At 35.0% G+C, this 18,923-nt stretch overlaps 1 pseudogene; it reads left to right on the top strand.

Moving 5' to 3' along the window:
* The first annotated feature begins 1,248 nt into the window (after nt 1-1,248).
* On the top strand, nt 1,249-6,156 carry LOC120136568 (annotated as a pseudogene).
* The last annotated feature ends 12,767 nt before the right edge of the window (nt 6,157-18,923 follow it).

The raw sequence follows: 18,923 nt of genomic DNA, 5'->3' as shown, positions 1-18,923 counted from the left end.
ACTATATATTATATAAGTTTTTCAAAATGTTTAAAAACTATATATTATATATATATATTTTCAAAATGTTTTAAAAAACTATATATTATATATATTTTCAAAATGTTTTAAAAACTATATATTATATAAGTTTTAAAAAATGTTTAAAAACTATATATTAAATAAGTTTTCAAAATGTTTTAAAAACTATATATTATATATATATTTTCGAAAACTGATTTTTAAAAAACACAAAAAAAATCTTTCAAAAACTATATAATAATATTAATATATAAAAAAGGAAAAAAAATTCGGACGAAAATGAGTGTCTACAACTAACATGACATTATCTTATGGTGACATATCAACATCATCATTAATTTTTAACAGATGATAAAAAAACTAAAATATAACGTTAAATATAAATATTTTAAAAATAATAGTTTGGTGATAAAAAAAACTAAATAATAAATAGATGATGAATTAGATAGTTTACCCTTTAAACTATTTGAATTCAATTACGAGGAAGTATATTCAAACAATTATTTTTAAAGATCAATCATCCGAATTCATTTTCGTTTGTAATTAGTTTTTAAAAAATATATATAATTTTTATTTGTTGATGTTTGATTTAAATAAAAAATGTATGGAAAACTAATTACAAGTAAATGGAAAGCACACACTAAACTTTATATAACGATTTATTGTGTTTTATTTTTCTTTTAGAAAAATCAACAAATAACAATAATTATATTATTTTTTTATTCTTATACATTCTATTCATTTATATCTATCAAAACTCACTCATTTATATCTATCAAAATAAATCTTAAGGAATAAATTAATAATAATTTTTTTTCATTTTTCTCATTTTATATAGTTTGACATGCTGTCAAATTACCTCATAAAGTTGTGTGCATAGTCAAAATGAGACAAAATTAATGAGACAGAAGGAATAAATTTTAAGGAAAAAAGAATCAATTAACATAACCAAATATGGTATTTTTTAATGATAATGTAATATTATTTTGTGGTGACACATTAATATCACAATTAATTTTTAATGATAGGTGGCCAAAATAAAACTAAAACTAAACGTTAGATATAATTTTTTAAAAAAATAGTTGAATAATCAAAACTGAATAAAAGTATAATTGAGTATGTGTAGTTTACCATACTTAAAATTAAATTAAATATGCAAACTATCAGATGTAGCGTAGTAGCGGGCGCGGCGTATTGTAGTCACAGGCCTTGCTCTCTGAGAAGTAAAGCTTTCAGCTAGCTCAAGTTCTGATTGGAAAATTAGCTTTTCCGCTTCAAAGCCAAGTAAAGGAAGAAATGATTTTTGATCCCTGAAATGCCAAAATCACCCTTCCCGTTTCTCCAATTTTACACCGCCATCCCCATTCTCAATATCAGAACCAGACTCCGCCCTCCGTTCCATCTCACAACAGCTAAACGGCACCGTTTCGGCTCTCCAACTCCCCTGCTTTCTTCTCCAAACAGAAATTACAGTGCGGATTTCCGACAACTTCTTCCCCAGAAACATAGCGGTCATTTGGGAGCCGTCCAGACACGTGGCGGCTGGTGGAGCCTCCGTGGTGTTGAAGCTTCGGAATCGTCGTCGGCGAAGCCTGTTACTGTTTGGATTGCTCTTAAGCGAATCTGGAGTTTGATCGGAGACGATAATTGGATCGTTTTTCTAGCGCTCGGTGCTATGTCCATCGCTTCTGTTCGTACAATTCATAACTCAAATTGCAAAGTTTATCTATTTCTCAATTTAAAAAGAAAAATTCAATTCCAGGTTTCGGAGATTTCGATGCCTAGGATATTGACGGCGTCGGTATTTTCTGCTAGCCGCGGCGAGTCCGCAGCGTTTTCTAGAAGCACGCGGATGTTGATTTTACTGTTAATTATCTCAGGAATTTGCAGGTGTTCTTGTGTTTTGAAAAATGTAAAAGTTTTTAGCATCCGTTTATTCGATTGATTTGTTTGTAATTTTGTTTCCTTTTTCGCTTATTTTTATGTAAATTTCAGTGGCTTGCGGAGTGGCTGCTTTGCCATAGCAAATACGATATTGGTGAGAAAATTTTGACTAAAATTTATTAGTTTCAGTGCTACTTCACTCTAGCTTTTGAAAGAAAACGAAAAAAAAAACGCGATTTTTTTATGGTACATGGAACTATCATATTTCAATTGTTAGCTTATTATCAACCAAATACGACCTTATTTTTGTATTCTTCTTTTGCTGGTGACTATTTGCAGGTTAAGCGTCTTAGGCAAAGTTTGTATGCAGCTCTTGTTTTTCAGGTCCGCTATCTATTTGATAATTGTTTCTAATACTTAGGGTTGTGAATTGCGATGTATACAAGTCTTCTATGTACTTGCCTCGACTCTTCTTTTTTCTTGAAGTACCGATTACCGACGTCCGAAACTTGTGCCCAACACATATCTATATATTGGTATGGAATATGACCCTCCAAAGACCCTTCAAAATTCAAATGCATTGACAACTAGAAAAATTGAACTTATCCGTCTTGAATGTGTATCCATAACCGATTCTCACACTTGAGTCCAAGTGACATGGCAAGTTCTGCATATTTGTTTAGTAAAATACTATCCGCTGCTGGTGCTTTTGATGTAGGATACATCATTTTTTGACACGGAAACAGTTGGCAATTTGACAAGTAGGCTTGGATCAGATTGTCAGCGACTCTCTCATGTTATCAGGAATGATATTCATCTCATTGTCCGCAATGTTATTCAGGTTTTTTGGTTCTTATTTGATATAAGATTTGTAGTGAATGTTTGTTTCATGATAGAGTTTGATTACTTTTTCCTTTTTAATGTTTAGGGAACAGGTGCATTGATAAATTTACTGACTTTATCTTGGCCACTTACATTACCAACATTGATTATATGCTCTGTTCTTGCTGTAATATTTTCCATTTATGGCCGGTCAGAATTCTCTCTCTCTTTCACCTTAATTAAGCGATCAAATTATCCTTTTTAGCTTATTTCAGGATCTGAGTGTATGGTAGATTGCTCTGCTCTACAAAAATGATGCCTATCCAGTTTTATACTATTATTTCTTGTACTTACCATGCACATGTTGAGTTGTCGTTGCTGATGATTTGATAGGTACCAAAAGAGAGCTGCAAAGTTAATGCAAGACTTCAATGCATGTGCCAACAATGTAAAAAATGAAACTTTTTAAATTGCTCTCAAAATTCTAAAACCTCGAATAACATTCTAATATTATCTGTATCTTAATGTAGGTTGCACACGAAGCACTTTGTTTGATGAGAACTGTCCGGGCTTATGGAACAGAAGGAGAAGAACTTGGAAGGCAACATTCTCTCTAGAATTACTCCATAAGCATTCTAAACTTATGGCTGTACTATTTCCTCTTTGATTGGAACTTCTTTGGAAGGCATAGAAGTTGACACCCAGGGCTTCCATGTCAGAAAATAGTTAGTTTTATTGTTGATTCCTTTTGGTTTTAGGTACAAGTGGTGGCTAGATAAATTGGCATTCGTAAGCATTCGAGAAAGTGCAGCTTATGGGTTATGGAGTATGAGTTTTCTCACCCTTTATCGTTCAACACAGGTTATTTATTTGCCATTGACCCTTTATCTTTGCCTCTGGTTGTATGAATCCCACTACAAATGATGAAATATAGGAAGATGCATCACTGACCAAAAAGTGTTCCTAATGTGAATGAAGGTTTATTATACGAGTTACTTTTATTTCAAAATGATATATTGCAGGTTCTTGCTGTGCTTTTAGGAGGAATATACATCATGAATTCCCGTGCATCACCTGAACAACTAAGTACATATTATACTGTGAATGGTTGATTTATGCTACTTGGAGGGTGGTAGACAATTCATCATCACTGATGCAATCCATTGGAGCATGTGAAAAGGTTTTCCAATTAATGGATCTCTTGCCTGCCGAGCAATTCCATTCAAAAGGCAAGTATTTTGTCTCTTTTTAGAGTGGGGTTCTGTAATCTTAGATATTTTTTTAGAATACCTGAGTTTTGTTTCGCTTCATTAGGTTTAGATTTCCACGTATAACTTGCAGTTTGTCTTTCTACTCTCTCTTGCCTCTTATTATAACTTGAATTAAGGATTCTATCTAACTTGAAATTGTTAAACAATTTGGAGAACTTTGCATCACGTTATCCATATCCAAAGCATTTAACAAGAAAGAAATTGTGCATAAGATGCTGGAAATGGAAAACAAATCCTGATAAATGTGAATTTGTTACTGTTCCAAATTCTAGTAATTTGATCTGTTAATTCATTTATTATTCAGAACTTAATTCTAAATCTGTTGTTCTCGTTTGTGCCAAGTTTTCTTTCAATTAATTAATTTTCTTTTAATTGTCCATGACACCGTTTCCAGGAGTGAAGCTGCAGACACTAATGGGGAATATACAGTTTGTGAATGTATCTTCACTATCCTTCAAGGATTACAGAATGCCTCTTGTTCTTACAAAGTATCATTATTGGAAATTGTAATTTTTATTTTGCTTACTCGGTAGGTGCTATAGTTGTCATTATCAACAATCATTGTGAAGGTTTTAAAAAGTTCTTCATTTAACTGGGAAGGGATTCTAAAGAGAGTCGTCCACCTTTAAACAATTCAGCCATTGATAAAAAATTTCCCGTAACTAAATTGGATCAATTTGGAGCACCTTTTCAATATTCTTACTTCATTACCACCTCTTCATCATGATTTTCTCTTTATAGTGATTATGACGATAATCTAGCATTGATCTTCATTTACTTACCTTTGAGCAGGTACCAATACTAGATCATTTTAGCCTTTCTATACAAACTAATGAAGTGGTTGCAATTGTAAGAAATGCCATTGCAAGCTTGTTATCATTATTCCATTGGTCTCGAAACAAGTATTTGAGATTTTATTGATCATTCTTTATTGACAAGGTTGGTTTAAGTGGTAGTGGAAAAAGCACATTAGTAAATCTCATGCTACGTCTTTATCAACCGGTTACCGGTCAGGTTAGCTCTGACCTCCTTGAATATCATGTTTCGTCATCGTTACATGTCAGTAATTTGCTGTGTTAGGAATTACATGCTAAGTGCCTCTAATGGTCAAATTGCAGATTTACATGGATGGTATCCCACTTGAAGAGTTGGACACTAGGTGGCTGAGAGAAAATATTGGATTTGTTGGACAGGTTAGACTACATATTATCTTTTCCTTGAGGCATGCTTGAATGTAGCTATGCGGAATATTCCAAATTTGTATTTCAGTCAGGACCCGGATTTGTTTAATATGGATATTGAGTCCAACATTAGATACGGTTGCCCTAGAGATGTTAAAGAGGAAGATATAGAATGGGCTGCAAAGCAAGCCTATGTTCATGAATTTATTTCCTCTCTTCCTCGTGGTTATCAAACAATGGTGGATAATGATTTGCTCAGTGGGGGACAAAAGCAACGAATTGCTATTGCTAGGGCGATTCTCCGAGACCCTGCAATTCTCATCCTGGATGAAGCCACCAGTGCGTTATATGCGGAAAACGAGCACTATCTCAAAGTAAGCACTTTAAATTCATTTTCCTAGCAGGATAAAGTCAAAACGAAATTTACCAATGTTCAATGTAGGAGGTTCTTCATGCACTCAGAAACGAAAGTAGATCAAAAAGAACTGTCATTCTCATAGCACATAGGTCTGGTGTTTTCGTATTTTTCAGAAAAAGTCGTTTTGATTTCTAGTTTTAGGTTTAATCATATTACGGACATTGGAACTGACTCTCCAGGTTGTCTACCGTTAAGACTGCTGACAGAATCGTTGTAATGGATTGCGGTCGAATTGTCGAGGCATGATTTGTTTTCTATGCTTTTTTCCAAGTGATCATCGTCTCTTTCCGACCGAAATAAGCTATAGCCTACTTATATATCTGCTTGCTTGATTTGTGGTCAGATGGGTGACCACACTGAGCTTCTACACAAGGGTGGGTTGTACTGGCGATTAATCCAAGCCCAAGCAGAAAACATGGCTTGATATTCTTAAACCCTCGGAGCAGTTTGACCGTATTTCTCCATCGCTCGGCTCAAGGGTAGAGGTAAATGCAAACTTTCAGTATTATGGATTTGATTTTATCGATGTTCTACTAGATTAGGCCCCGTCCATCTACAAGTGTGGCATGTGAAACGTCACATGATTTCAAAATTTGAGAATCTCATACATGAATACCATTTTAGTGCGTCCATGTACGACCTTTGTGCCCTAATGATATTTTCATTCGAAAGGAAAATAAACTTTCCATTTCATTTTCGGGAAAATAACAAAGAAAGTTGCATATGAAGATTTTGATAGCATCTTTAATTGTTTTTCATGATGAATTTTGGTAAAAAAAAAAAACTTTGTACATATTCTCATAATTTTAAATTTGACAAATTTGATAAATCAATATTTTTACCTTTTTATCTATATATTATAGATAGGCGGGTTTGGTATTTCCCCATGTTAATAATGCTTGTCCTAATCAAGAAGTATAATATGTGCTAGTTTATTTGCATTAATAATGTGATATGTTGTTAATATTGTGTTACTATCTGCGAACCCTCAGTTTCACGGTTCTTTATATGAGAACCTTTAAGAACGAGTATGCAAGATTCATGCAGAATGCATCCCGCGAGCAATCATATGTCAATTATATATTATCGCTGCGAGCACACACGTAATATGATCACATGTCCACTGTCTACTATTTATGTAAACATACCCGTGTAACATCACCGTCCACCACGTGTGAAGTCATTTGTTTGAATTCGTCAGTAATGGTCTCCAATTTCAGCTATCGTTTTTCCATTGTTGTCTTTGAAGAGACTCCCAAGATCAGTAACATTCATCTTGCCCTTGCAACCTCTGCCAGTCAGTTCTTCAAAGATAAATTTTCATTTTGCTTGATGTAGACCCGGTTCATTCTAAGTCATTTATAATGCAACAGAGTGATATACTATTCAATTATGGGCACCACGTCTTCTGGATTGAATGTGACACATAATCGCCTTGTAGACTGTCCTCAGTATTTTCATTTATTGTATTACAATCCTTTTGTCCATTAATGCAAATTATTTATGTTTAACAAACACGTTTTTGGTGGATCAACACCTCTTTTAAATGATGCGAATGATGAGAACAAAAAATAAAATAAGTTAGTGAGGTAAATCAAAACAATAATAAAAAAGAAAAATCCTACCCCACATGATATCTATCACACATGCTTTACTTCTTACTCGGACTTGATCTTTATCTCGCGTGCTAATTTTAAATAAATCCTAACCGCATATTTGTTTAGTTTGCATGTTTTGAATTGAAAATAAAGCCGGAAACAAAGTAAACTAAGGTTTGCAATGAGGTTTTGGGGTGGGCTCTAATTTCCTGTACTCTTCTGGTTTAGGTTCTAAAAGGGTACTCGAGTTATCCTTGCTGGTGCCCCATTGGGCTTGCTAGACCCTTAATCCTAAGCTCATTACAAGCTTGTGTGGACTAAGTTAAACTCGGGAGGAAACATTACCTTATGCCCATACGAAGAATAAATTCACACAAAGATATAAAGTATATGAATCTCGAAGGTTACTTGTTAGGCCCATACGGTGAATAAATTCACACGAAAGCATCGCTTTCACCCTATTTAAAAGGGTTCAGAGCTCGGGTATAGAGCTAGAGATGAAAATTTTGAAAATATGAAATCATTGGAAAAAAAAACGTTAGTACAACTATTTATTTGAAAAATAATCAAAGATAAATAATTTGAATCGAATAAATAAATTAAAATTAAAATTTATCATTTTCGAATAAAAAGACAACTGAAAATCAATTTCGGCCTGACTCACTTACCTGTCCCCAGCAGAGTCGCCAAGCTGTCGGAACCGTATTTCGGTTGGACCCGGAATTGGGCTTCGACTTGAATAAACGAATTGGAGTCGCCACACAACCTTTTGTAACTTTTAATTGTCAAGTGATCATTTTATAACTTTTAATAGTCGAATAACTCAACAATAATGTCGTATAGTCATAGTACTTTTAATTTTTAAATGGTTGATAAACTAAGCTAATACCAAAGAGGTATTTTTAATTTTTAGTAAAAAGAGTATTTTTAATTTATTTCAATAATACTTCACCATTAAAAATTTCAACTGAAATTATATGTATTTTAAGATAATCTCTAAAATAAACATCACTTTCGTAATCGAATATGATTATTCGTTTAAAATAATTTACCTTTTTTGAATTAATCATTAGTATTTGATCAATAGATCGATTAATCCAAATCGAATATTGTAAAGGCGAAGACATCTTCGTAACCCAGTTTACTCCATTTACAAATGTGGATACTAATTTTCGTATGATTTATATTTTATTATAGTATGATACAAATATTTATTTCATTTATTCTATGTTTTTCATGTGTCAGGCCCCAAAGCCCAAATGAAAGGCTACACGCTGACCCATTACACACCCAAACTCAATTGCAGATCGGATCCGGAACCCGACCCGAACCGACCTGAGATCTAGGAAGCCTGACCTGAATATTAGGGTTTTAAAACCCTAACCCTCTCTTTCTCATTAACATCGCATCTTCTCCCTTCGAAGAGTCCTCATACCTCACGCAACCAACCGACCACTTTTCTCGGCACAATCATACACCAACGGCAACCTCCGATTTTCCCAGACACGTATGATCACGGGACACAACACCAACAAGCAACAAACACAGTTTAAGTCCCATTTGGATTCTACCAAACTAAATATAGCAATTTTTAGATTATAAATAAGCATGTAACAACACACAAAAATACACACAAGAAATCACACGAAGAGGAAACGGTCAAGAAATCAAAGCATTTGTAATATTTCGAAAGGAAATAAAGTGGTATAGTTCTTACCTTTTTTTTCTTTTTTTTTCAGTTTCGACGCTTGCATGTGGGATATATTTTTTCTTTTGTTTTGGATTCGAAAAAATCTAAAAGGCCGAGGAACAAGGGGAGGCATTTCGAGACTTTCATTCTCAGATCTAGCCTCCCTTAAGGTCGTTTTGCTAAAACAAAGTGAATTTTTTGAAGTGGGGATACGAAGAGCTTTCTAAAAAAGTAGAACTTTTTGGGTTTCACCGCCGATGAACGACGGTCGGCACCGATTAACGGCGGCCGGCGAGGCAGTGATTGGCCAGGAACTGGGTTTTCGTTGAACCCCGATCGTGTTCTTTATTTTGGGGAAGAACACAAGAGAGAATTCAGAAAAGTGGGTTTGTGTTTTGAAAAATAAAAACTTTTGTCAAAATTTTGACTTTTATAGTGACCCGCCGCCCGACCTGTGACCCGATCCACCCAGCTTAGGATCCGCGCGTTTTGTGAAACAGAGGAGGGGATTATGTTTTGGTCCCCCGTATTTTTCAAATATTTATTCTCCCCCTTTTAATTCGGTTTTCACCCCAATTGGCTTTTAAATTTTACCACGTACTTTATTTGTTTTCAATTTAGTCCCATTTTTATTTTTCTCATTTTTTAATTTTTTTATTTTCTATTATGTGTATATATATTTATATCATTATTTTATTATTTTATATTTTTATTATTTCATTTATTTATTCTTATTATTTTTTGAGTTTTTGTTTTTGTTAATATTATTATCTTTTTCCTTTTAACACTTTATTTTTTATGCAAATATATATATATATATATATATATATATATTATTTTTCCTTTTTATTTCTATTTACTTAATACTACATATTATTATATATACATATATTGTTTTTTTGTTTTACTTTTTCCTTCAAAATTTTATTTTCTAATTTTTTTGTTTTGTTTTTGTTTTTTTTTAATTTTAGTTCATTCCATGTTTTTTTTATTTTCATTTCATCTTTGTTTTATTATTTTATTTTTTCCTTTATTGTGTTTTATTTTTTAATTTCCTCTTTTTTGAGATTAGACTTTCATTTTTTATTTTGTTTTATTTATTATTATTTAGATTTTATTTAGGGTTCCCATGCTTTATTTCACTTCTTTTCTTTATGGTAGTATTTGCTTATATTTAATTTTTTAACTAGTATTTTTATGTTTATGCATTCTTTTTTCTTTTTCAGTTCGATTGCTCCTTTTATTTGCTTTGATTTATTTTATTTCTTTTAATTCTTCAACATGTATTTTGTTTTCATAATTTAATTCATTTATGCACTTTATTGCACCTAACACTTGTCTTGACTTTTTAAGGGTATGTTTTTAAATCCATTGAAGGTAAGTAATTTGGATCAAAATTTTACCTTTTAATTTAACCTGTAATTTTCTTAATTAAAGATAACTGGAAATTAATTAGTACCGAAAGGGCAGTTCAAGGGTGCTAACCCTTCCTGGACTGTAACTGAATCCCGAATCCGACATATCGCTGGTAAGATGCGGATCAGGTAAGAAATCAAGGTATCCGATCAACCCGTTTGTTCTTAAAATAAATGATCGGTGACGACTAACCATTCTATTCAAGTCGAAGCTCAATTCTGGGCCCACCCGAAAGATGATTCCGACAGCTTGGCGACTCCCCTGGGGATAGGTAAGTGAGTCAGGCTAAGGTTAAGTTCAAGTTGTCTTTTTAATGAAAAGGGTAAGTTTAAATTTTAAGGTATCTTTTTCGATCCTTATTACTTACTTTTGATTATCTTTTCAAATAAATAGTTGTACTGACGATTTCTTTCAGTGGTTTCAGTTTATCAAACTTGTTTTTCCATCTAAGGCTCTATACTCGAGCTTTGAACCCCGTTTTTAAGTAGAGGTAAAAGCGACACCTTCGTGAGAATTTATTCTCCGCACAAGCCTAACAAGTAGCCTTCGGGATTCATATACCTTATGTCTTCGTGTGAATTTATTCACCGCATAGACATAAGGGAATGTATCATCTCAAGTTTAACTTAGTCCACACAAGCTTGTAATGGGCTTAGGACTAAGGGTCTGGCAAGCCCAAGAGGGCACTAGCAAGGAGAACTCGGGTACCTTTTTAGAACTTAAACCGGGAGACAGCAGGGAATTAGAGCCTACCCCAAAACCCCAGTTCAAAACTAAGGATGTTTTTACTCATGCAGTTTTGTCACTTTTACTTTTACTTCCATTTTTTTATATTTTTATCTTACTTTCTGTTTTCGTGTTTGTCTTTTTTAGCATTTGCATCATAAAAAGAGGCTATTAATCTATAAAAAGGTGTTAGTTACACAAATAAGTTGCATTAATGGACAAAGGGGTTGTAATGCAAGAGATAAAAAATGTCGAGGTGCGACTATGGTCCGAAAAGACTCAGAAAGAGAAGGGAGACAGTCTGCAAGGAAGTTATGTTTCATATCTGGTTAGCTATGCTTCTGTCAGCCTAAAGCAGAATGATGTTCAAGAGTTACGAAGCATTTGGGATAGTTGGAAGAATGACCAGAAGCAGAGGTTCAGCCAATGGTATGGTGATAGAGCTCTCATTCTCTATGTTAAGACGGATAAGCCCCTAATTAGAGCATTGGTACAATTCTAGAATCCGAGGTACAGTTGTTTCACCTTTAACCAGGAGGACATAGTGCCCACAATCGAAGAGTATACTACACTGCTGCACTACGAAAGCATCAGACTGGAGAGGGCCTACATCAAACACATCAAAAGTCAGCCTTTCAAGAACAGACTGGCCAAGGTTGCAGGGGTTGATGAAAAATGGGTAACTAATCGGGCTCGCTATAAAGGCAGCGGGGAATGAATTATTTGGATTCATATCAAGAAATTGATGAAGAACTATCCCGATGAATGGAAGGTAATAGATCTTTTTGCACTAAGTATATATGGTTTGATTATATTCTCAAGGACTTTGGGATACATTGATGTAGTTGTGGTGGAACTGTTTGAACAACTCCCGAGGTGAGTAAATCAAGCACCGACAATCTTAGTTGAGAGCTTCGCTCTCTCAACCATTGCAGAAAGACTGGTGGAGGAAGGTTCATAGGGTGCGCTCAGCTTCTCCAAGTCTAAATCCACAGTAATTTCTAGAAGACAAACGGGATTGCCTACCGCCGATTCAACACCACTTATTCACCTTTGAAAGAATTCATCACTATGAAGTGGCATGAAGGCGCCTCAAAAGAAAAATGGATGAAAGTCTTCATACATCTTCAGGACTGAGATATTGTCTGGAGAGCTCCTTGGTTGACCCACAGTGACATTCTTTTCCGATGTTGGGATTCAGACACTATGACATTACTTGGACTATGGGGAGGAGTTGTATATTCTCCATTTTTGGCACTTCGACAATTTGGGGCACGCCAGTTTGTCCCAGCAACATACGAAATATTTGGATATGAATTTACATACCATAGAGACAACTATAAGAAAACGATTAAGGAAGTGGTTGAGTCATGGAAGAAAGTGTTCCGAATAGATGTCGTGGTTTCCAAGGACATGCTCACTCCGGACTATTTGGAGTGGTGAAAGTTAAGAAAAAATGAAAACATCCCAGTGCCAGATTGTAAGGACACTCGGACCATAGAGGAACATCTCAAGCATGTCCCTTCCGAGCTGGAAATAGCAAAGGAAGAATTTGAAGCTGTAAAGAATGAGCTGAAACAAAGGGTAAGAGAACTTGAGGCTGAGCGATACCAGTGGAAGTTAGATGCCGATACTCAGAAGGATCAGGCACAAACTGGAGAAGGAACAAAAGAAAGTCTGTTTTGTGTTCGAGGACTTGAGAAAGGGGTACCAAGAGCAAGTCCAGAATAACTCTAATCTGAAAAGGACTTCTGAGTACTGGAAAGGCGAAGCCAATAGCTTGAAAAGAAAGTTTGAAGGACATGATGATAGAGAGACTCTGAAAGAATAGATGAAGACTACTCAAATGCGTTTGATAGATAGCCAGCATCAGAACAAGTGTTTGAGAATTCAAGTAGCTAATTTAGAGAAGTCTCTCCAGAAACAACAAGAACGGGATGACAAAACCATAGTTGAGTTAGAAGCCATTGTGGATGGATTCAAGAAACAAGCAAGCGAGCTTCAGATAGTGCCATTTGATGGAGGGTTACAGTGGCATTTTCTTTGGGAACAAGCTCAACAAAGGGTGAAGGCTAGAGATGCAGTCATCCGTGATTTACAGGAGCAAGTACAGAAGGTAGCTTGTCATTTGCATGGCTTAGCAAGGGAAGCTGGAGTGGTTTGACAAGGCATTCAACCAGTGAAAGATGAAGGAAGAAGACTTTTCAACCTATTAGTAGCTGTTCAAGGTCTAGAGAATTTAGTCCGGATGTACATTTGATTTGTTTATTGTCTTTTAAAAGATAAAACACTTTTTTTAATAAGAATTATTTATAATTACAGACACATTTCTGGATCAATGCCACTGAGTCACATACATCTTGCATTTAATACTTTGCATTTTATTTTCCATGTTTATTTTTCTATTTTCCAATGTTTTTACATTCATATTAACTAACAAAAAATGTCTCATCAGAAGAAAGAACAAACACCAAGTTTACCTCCACAAGCTTTAGACATGCATCATCCGCACAACACTCGAATGAAGAAAAGACAAATAGAGGCCAAAATCGCTCAACTCGAGGAGAATATGTTGAGGTTACAGAGAGAGTTGGAAGACAAGATAACTCAGAACAGTCAGAGCACCCTGGATACGATCACGAAGAGCCAAGAGTCCTTGGCCGATAAGATCGTGGCCAAGTTGTCTGGTTTACAACAAGCGAGTGCACCAGGGGCAGGTTCGTCTGAGGGGGCAACTATACCACCGACCCCACAAGTGGTTATCTCACCCGGGATCTTACCCGGACTGCAAGGGGACTTATCTACGACAAAAGGAAAAGCCTCATCTGCTGTAAAGATGCAAAATTCTACAACCAACCCTAACAATAATCCAAACGATTACCATGTCCCGGATTTTGATGAGGAATACAAAGTGAGGAAGATGCAAGAAAAAATTAAACTGTTGGAAGACCAAATTTAGGTGGTCAAAGGAGACTATGATTATTATGGAGTAGATGCATTAGAACTTAGTCTTGTCCCGGATTTGGTGCTTCCACCAAAGTTTAAAGTCCTCGAATTTGAGAAATTCAATGGAAATAGTTACCCCTCATCCCACATTACGATGTTCTTTCGGAAGATAACAGGATATGTAGGAAATGATCAACTCTTTATTCATTGCTTCAGGAGAGCCTGTTCGGTTCAGCTATCCGGTGGTACAATCAGCTGAACCGATCTCATATCAAGACCTAGAAATATCTAGCAAAGTATTTCCTGGAACAGTACAAGCACATTAACGATATGAAACTAGACCGAGTTATGCTACAAAGCATGGAGAAGAAGTATAACGAAAGTTTCCGATAGTACGCACAAATATGGAGGGATTTGGCTGTGCAAGTTCATCCACCCTTGGATGAAAAGGAAATCAGAAAGTTTTTTGTATAGACCCTAAAGGCTCCTTACTTCGGGCACCTGGTTGCAATCATATTAGGAAGCTTTTCGGACTTAGTTATAGCCGGAGAAATGATTGAGTTGGCTATAAAACAAGGCAAAATAGAGGGATGAGAATTAAGCAGGAAGCCTCCCATTAAGAACAAAGATAGAGAGATCAATAACGTCAACACCTATAGTGCCAACAAAGGTATTACGATCTCTGGAACAAAAATAACAGTTGTACCGTCAGATACTTCTAGACAAAATCAGAGGGAACCTAGGAAAGAAAGAGAGAATGAGCAATTTGATCCTATTCCCATATCGTACAAGGAACTATACCAACAGTTTTTTTGACACTCATGTGGTGTCACCTTACCCTGTGGAACCAATGAAGCCCCCTTACCCCAGATGGTATGATTAGAACGCTCACTGCGAATACCATGGCAGTGTGCCGGGGCACACGATTGAAAACTGCCTCACATTCAAGAGGATTGTATAAAAAATGCGTAACAAAAATTGGATCCACTTTAACTCTAGAGCACCAAACATTGCACAAAATCCCTTGCCTAATCATCAGGAGACTGGGATTAACGCAATCACTATCGAGAAAGGCATGAGAGTCAAAAACTGGTGTTTTGGAAGTAAAATCTCCTTTAGCTTGGGTATGGAGCCAAATGGTGAAGGTAGGGCTTCTCGCACCACAGTCATATACAACAAGGAGTGGAGATGGTAACCACTGTTGTTACCACAATGAAGAGGGGCATGAGGTGCAGAATTGCCCAGAATTCAAAGCTTTTGTCCAGTTCATGATGGATAGGAAGGAGTTGGAGTTTTATGAAGAAGTTCGAGATTCTTCGGAAGTAGATGTTTGCACTACCGGAGAGTCATCCGAAAGAAGATACGGTAGGGGTAATCCTTTGATAATTACTACTAAAGTGAAGATAGCGATAATGACACAAGTGAATGTGGTGATCACATCACCCCAACCTTTTACTTACAAGGATAACTGACAAGTGCCATGGAAGTATGAATGTCAAGTGAGCACTTCAAGAGAATATGATAGCAAAGTGGGGGTAGAGACCACTTTGTTGAAAACATTTTGATATTTCGATATAACAAATTAAGTTCAATGAATTTTAAGATTTTCCAAATGATTTTCTAAGTATATTCGATATAATTATTCGAATATCAAAACATTACTCCAAATATTTCAAAAATCATTTTTAATCCTTACTTAAGTGTAAAATTAAGTTTTAATCTTAAAAACAATTTCAAAATAATCTTTCAAAGTATTTCGAACCATTTCAAAGCCAAAAATTCCAGATTGCTCAGAGGGAACCGATTCCCCCTGAATGGTTTGGCTCTGAGATTTCCAGAATGCTCGGAGGGAACCGATTCCCCCTATTCAACGGGTTGAAATATTTGAATTTTACACTTAGGGAACCGATTTCCTATGAGAGGGTACTGATCCCCCCCACGCTCCAAGCATTTTTAATAAATGTTTTCACACTTAAACGGCTATATTATCTTCATTAATCATCCCTAACGTTCAGAAGTGATTCAAGGTGTATTTAAGCAAGCTTAGAAGCCATTGATCAGAAACAAGAAACATCAAGCAACTAGAATTAAGAGAGAATCAAAGAGAAAGCATCAAACCTCAAGTTTAAGCATTTCAAGCCTATTTTCATTCAATATTCATTTTGCTTTCAAGAACACATATTGTGCTCAATTGTATTCATCTTTGAGTGTTTTTTTCTTTGTTCTAGAATTGTGCAAACAATCTACCTTGTGAGGATTTCCTTGTAAGTTTGCAAATTTGTATTGTTCTCTTTGGGAGAGAGTTTTCTCAAGAATTTGGGGTATAATTCTTGAGGGTTTGTAAGGTTACTCTTGTCCTCAAAAAAAGACAAATTAGTGAATTTGTGGAAAATCCTTAGTGTGGATAGCTAAGGTAGGGACGTAGACTTTGATTGAGAAAGTCGAACCACTCTAAATCGCTGTGCAAATCTTTTCAATTTTCTGCAAAAGCTTCCATCGAATTTTTAATTACCAATTCACCCCCCTCTTGGCCGATTCCGTCGATCGATTAACTTAACAATTAGTATCAGAGCCTAACTCATTTTGAGGTTTAATCGCCTCTTGAGTCGATCCGGGAAGAGTTAAATCGATAAAGATGGCGTCCACTTCTGGTTCATTCTCCATGGAAGAATCCAGTCCAATTGACGTGCCTCCATACTTCAATGGAACAAATTATCATCATTGGAAGAGGTGTATGATGATTCATCTCCTACTAAGAAGGTAGAAGTGGAGTACTCAAGAACGGAAGGAAGCTCACAAAACTCAAAGGCTATGCACATGTTGTGTTGTGCAATTGATCCTAATGTATATAAAGGAGTTTATTCTTGTTCAAGTGCCAAGGAAATGGGGATAAGCTGAGGAGATCTATAGAGACAAGGAAGAAGAAGAACTAATAAAAGTGATGTCTCTATTAGCTCTCACAGAGCCAAAGGTATCTCTAACTCAAATATATCAATTCAAAATCTTTTAATGAGTTACAAGATGTATGATAAATTATTTTCGGAGTTTGAGACTAGGCCTGTAAACGAACCGAACGCACACGAACGAAGGTATGTTCATGTTCGTTCATTTAATAAATAAACGAACATAAACGAACACGAACATAACGAACAAAATTTTTTTGTTCATGTTCGTTATTAAGGAATATAACTTGTTCATGTTCGTTCATTAATAAATAAACGAACATAAACGAACATGAACATAAACGAACACAAACGAACACGAACATAAACGAAATGAACATAAATGAACACGAACATAAACGAACATAAACGTTAGAGACCCTACTTCCATTGTTCTTTCATGAAAAATAGTCGACATGCAAATCAACCAAATCTACAGTGATAAATAGCGTAAGAGCTGATTAGCAGTGATGAAATGTTTGAAGATATCAATATTTCGATATATCTTTTAAAGATATTAATGATTCACACGACTTAATTTAACGCTATAACATTTATCTTAGTGGTCCATGATTACATATGAACAATCATTTCGACTACGTTATTCTAAAATTCGTGGCTAAAGTTTTGTGACATCAATGTCAGACTTTAGTGAGGTTGTTAATAATGGTCATTTCCGTTGGCAGAGTAGAAAATTTAACAGCATAAAGATTTCAACGGTACAAATTGGACTACAAGGCAATAACATAGATCCGAAATCCCTTCGATGCTACATATTGTAACTGATTATTGCTAAACCACCATTCAAAATTTTAACGTACCTAAAGTCTACTCTACACTAAGGTCACACAAGAACTATGAAAACAAAGTTCATTGTCAAAATGTATTTTCTACTTATTAATGAGTTCTTCCTGGAAAACCCATTACTTCCGCTATTACACTCTTTTCAGAAATTGCATAGAAACCTTTGTTTTGTTTTATAGCAAATTCTATATTTTCTCTTTACTGATGCTCATATACTTCGATTATTACATTTATCTTCCCATCTATTTCTAGAAAGAAGATGATGTTTCTTGAGTTTTAGATGTGAAGATACCCACAATAACTTTACATATCAACTATTAAGCCAAATAAAACAAAGAAAGAGATGAAACTGACCTGTAAAACTTCAGATTGCACTATAATATAACTTGTTTTGAAGCTTCCAGCGATCGTCTCTACTCTCCAGTGAATACTAGGGTTTGGGAAAAAAAAGGGGAAAATGAATATAGGAACATAAATTGGTCATCAGAATATCAGATTAATTAATATTTTAAGATACTAACAAATTGGTCCCCAAAATTGATTTAAGAATATTGGGTTAAAACATAAATGAATGAACATAAACGAACATAACCGAACGAACATAAACGAACATAACGAACGAACATAACCGAACGTTCACGAACGTAAATGAACGAACGAGACCTATGTTCATATTCGTTCATTTAATTAAACGAACACAAAATCTTGTTCATGTTCGCTCATTTAATAAATAAACGCACATAAACGAACTTCCCGCCGCACGGTTCATGAACGGTTCGTTGAACGTTCAGTTCATTTACAGGCCTATTTGAGACCATGAACTCCAATACATAAATTGATTTCTAAATTTATTGCTAAAAATGATATCTTTGAAAGCTAAAACAGACTTGGAAAATCAAAATGAAATGTTGAAATGAGTTAGAGCTTTCAAAAATAAAATCTGAAAACTTGAAAAAGAAATTTTCAAATTAAACAAACTTCTTCTAGAAATGAAAATGGATTTTGAAAATCAAAATGAAATCTTGAAGAAGGATTTAGAACTCTCAAAATGAAATTTGAAAGTATTGAAAAAGAAAATTTCAATTTAAAAGATAAGCTTGAATGTTAACAAAAGAAAAAGAGATCATTTTAAATTCATCTAGTCAATAATGACAATATGTTCACATTGTCATTATCATGGTCATAAGGAACATACTTGTCCTTT

Source organism: Hibiscus syriacus, unplaced genomic scaffold (genome assembly GCF_006381635.1).
Source record: "Hibiscus syriacus cultivar Baekdansim isolate YM2019G1 unplaced genomic scaffold, ASM638163v2 tig00110633_pilon, whole genome shotgun sequence".
In the NCBI taxonomy this organism is placed as follows: Eukaryota; Viridiplantae; Streptophyta; class Magnoliopsida; order Malvales; family Malvaceae; genus Hibiscus; species Hibiscus syriacus.
This window is presented reverse-complemented; position numbering and strand designations above follow the sequence as displayed.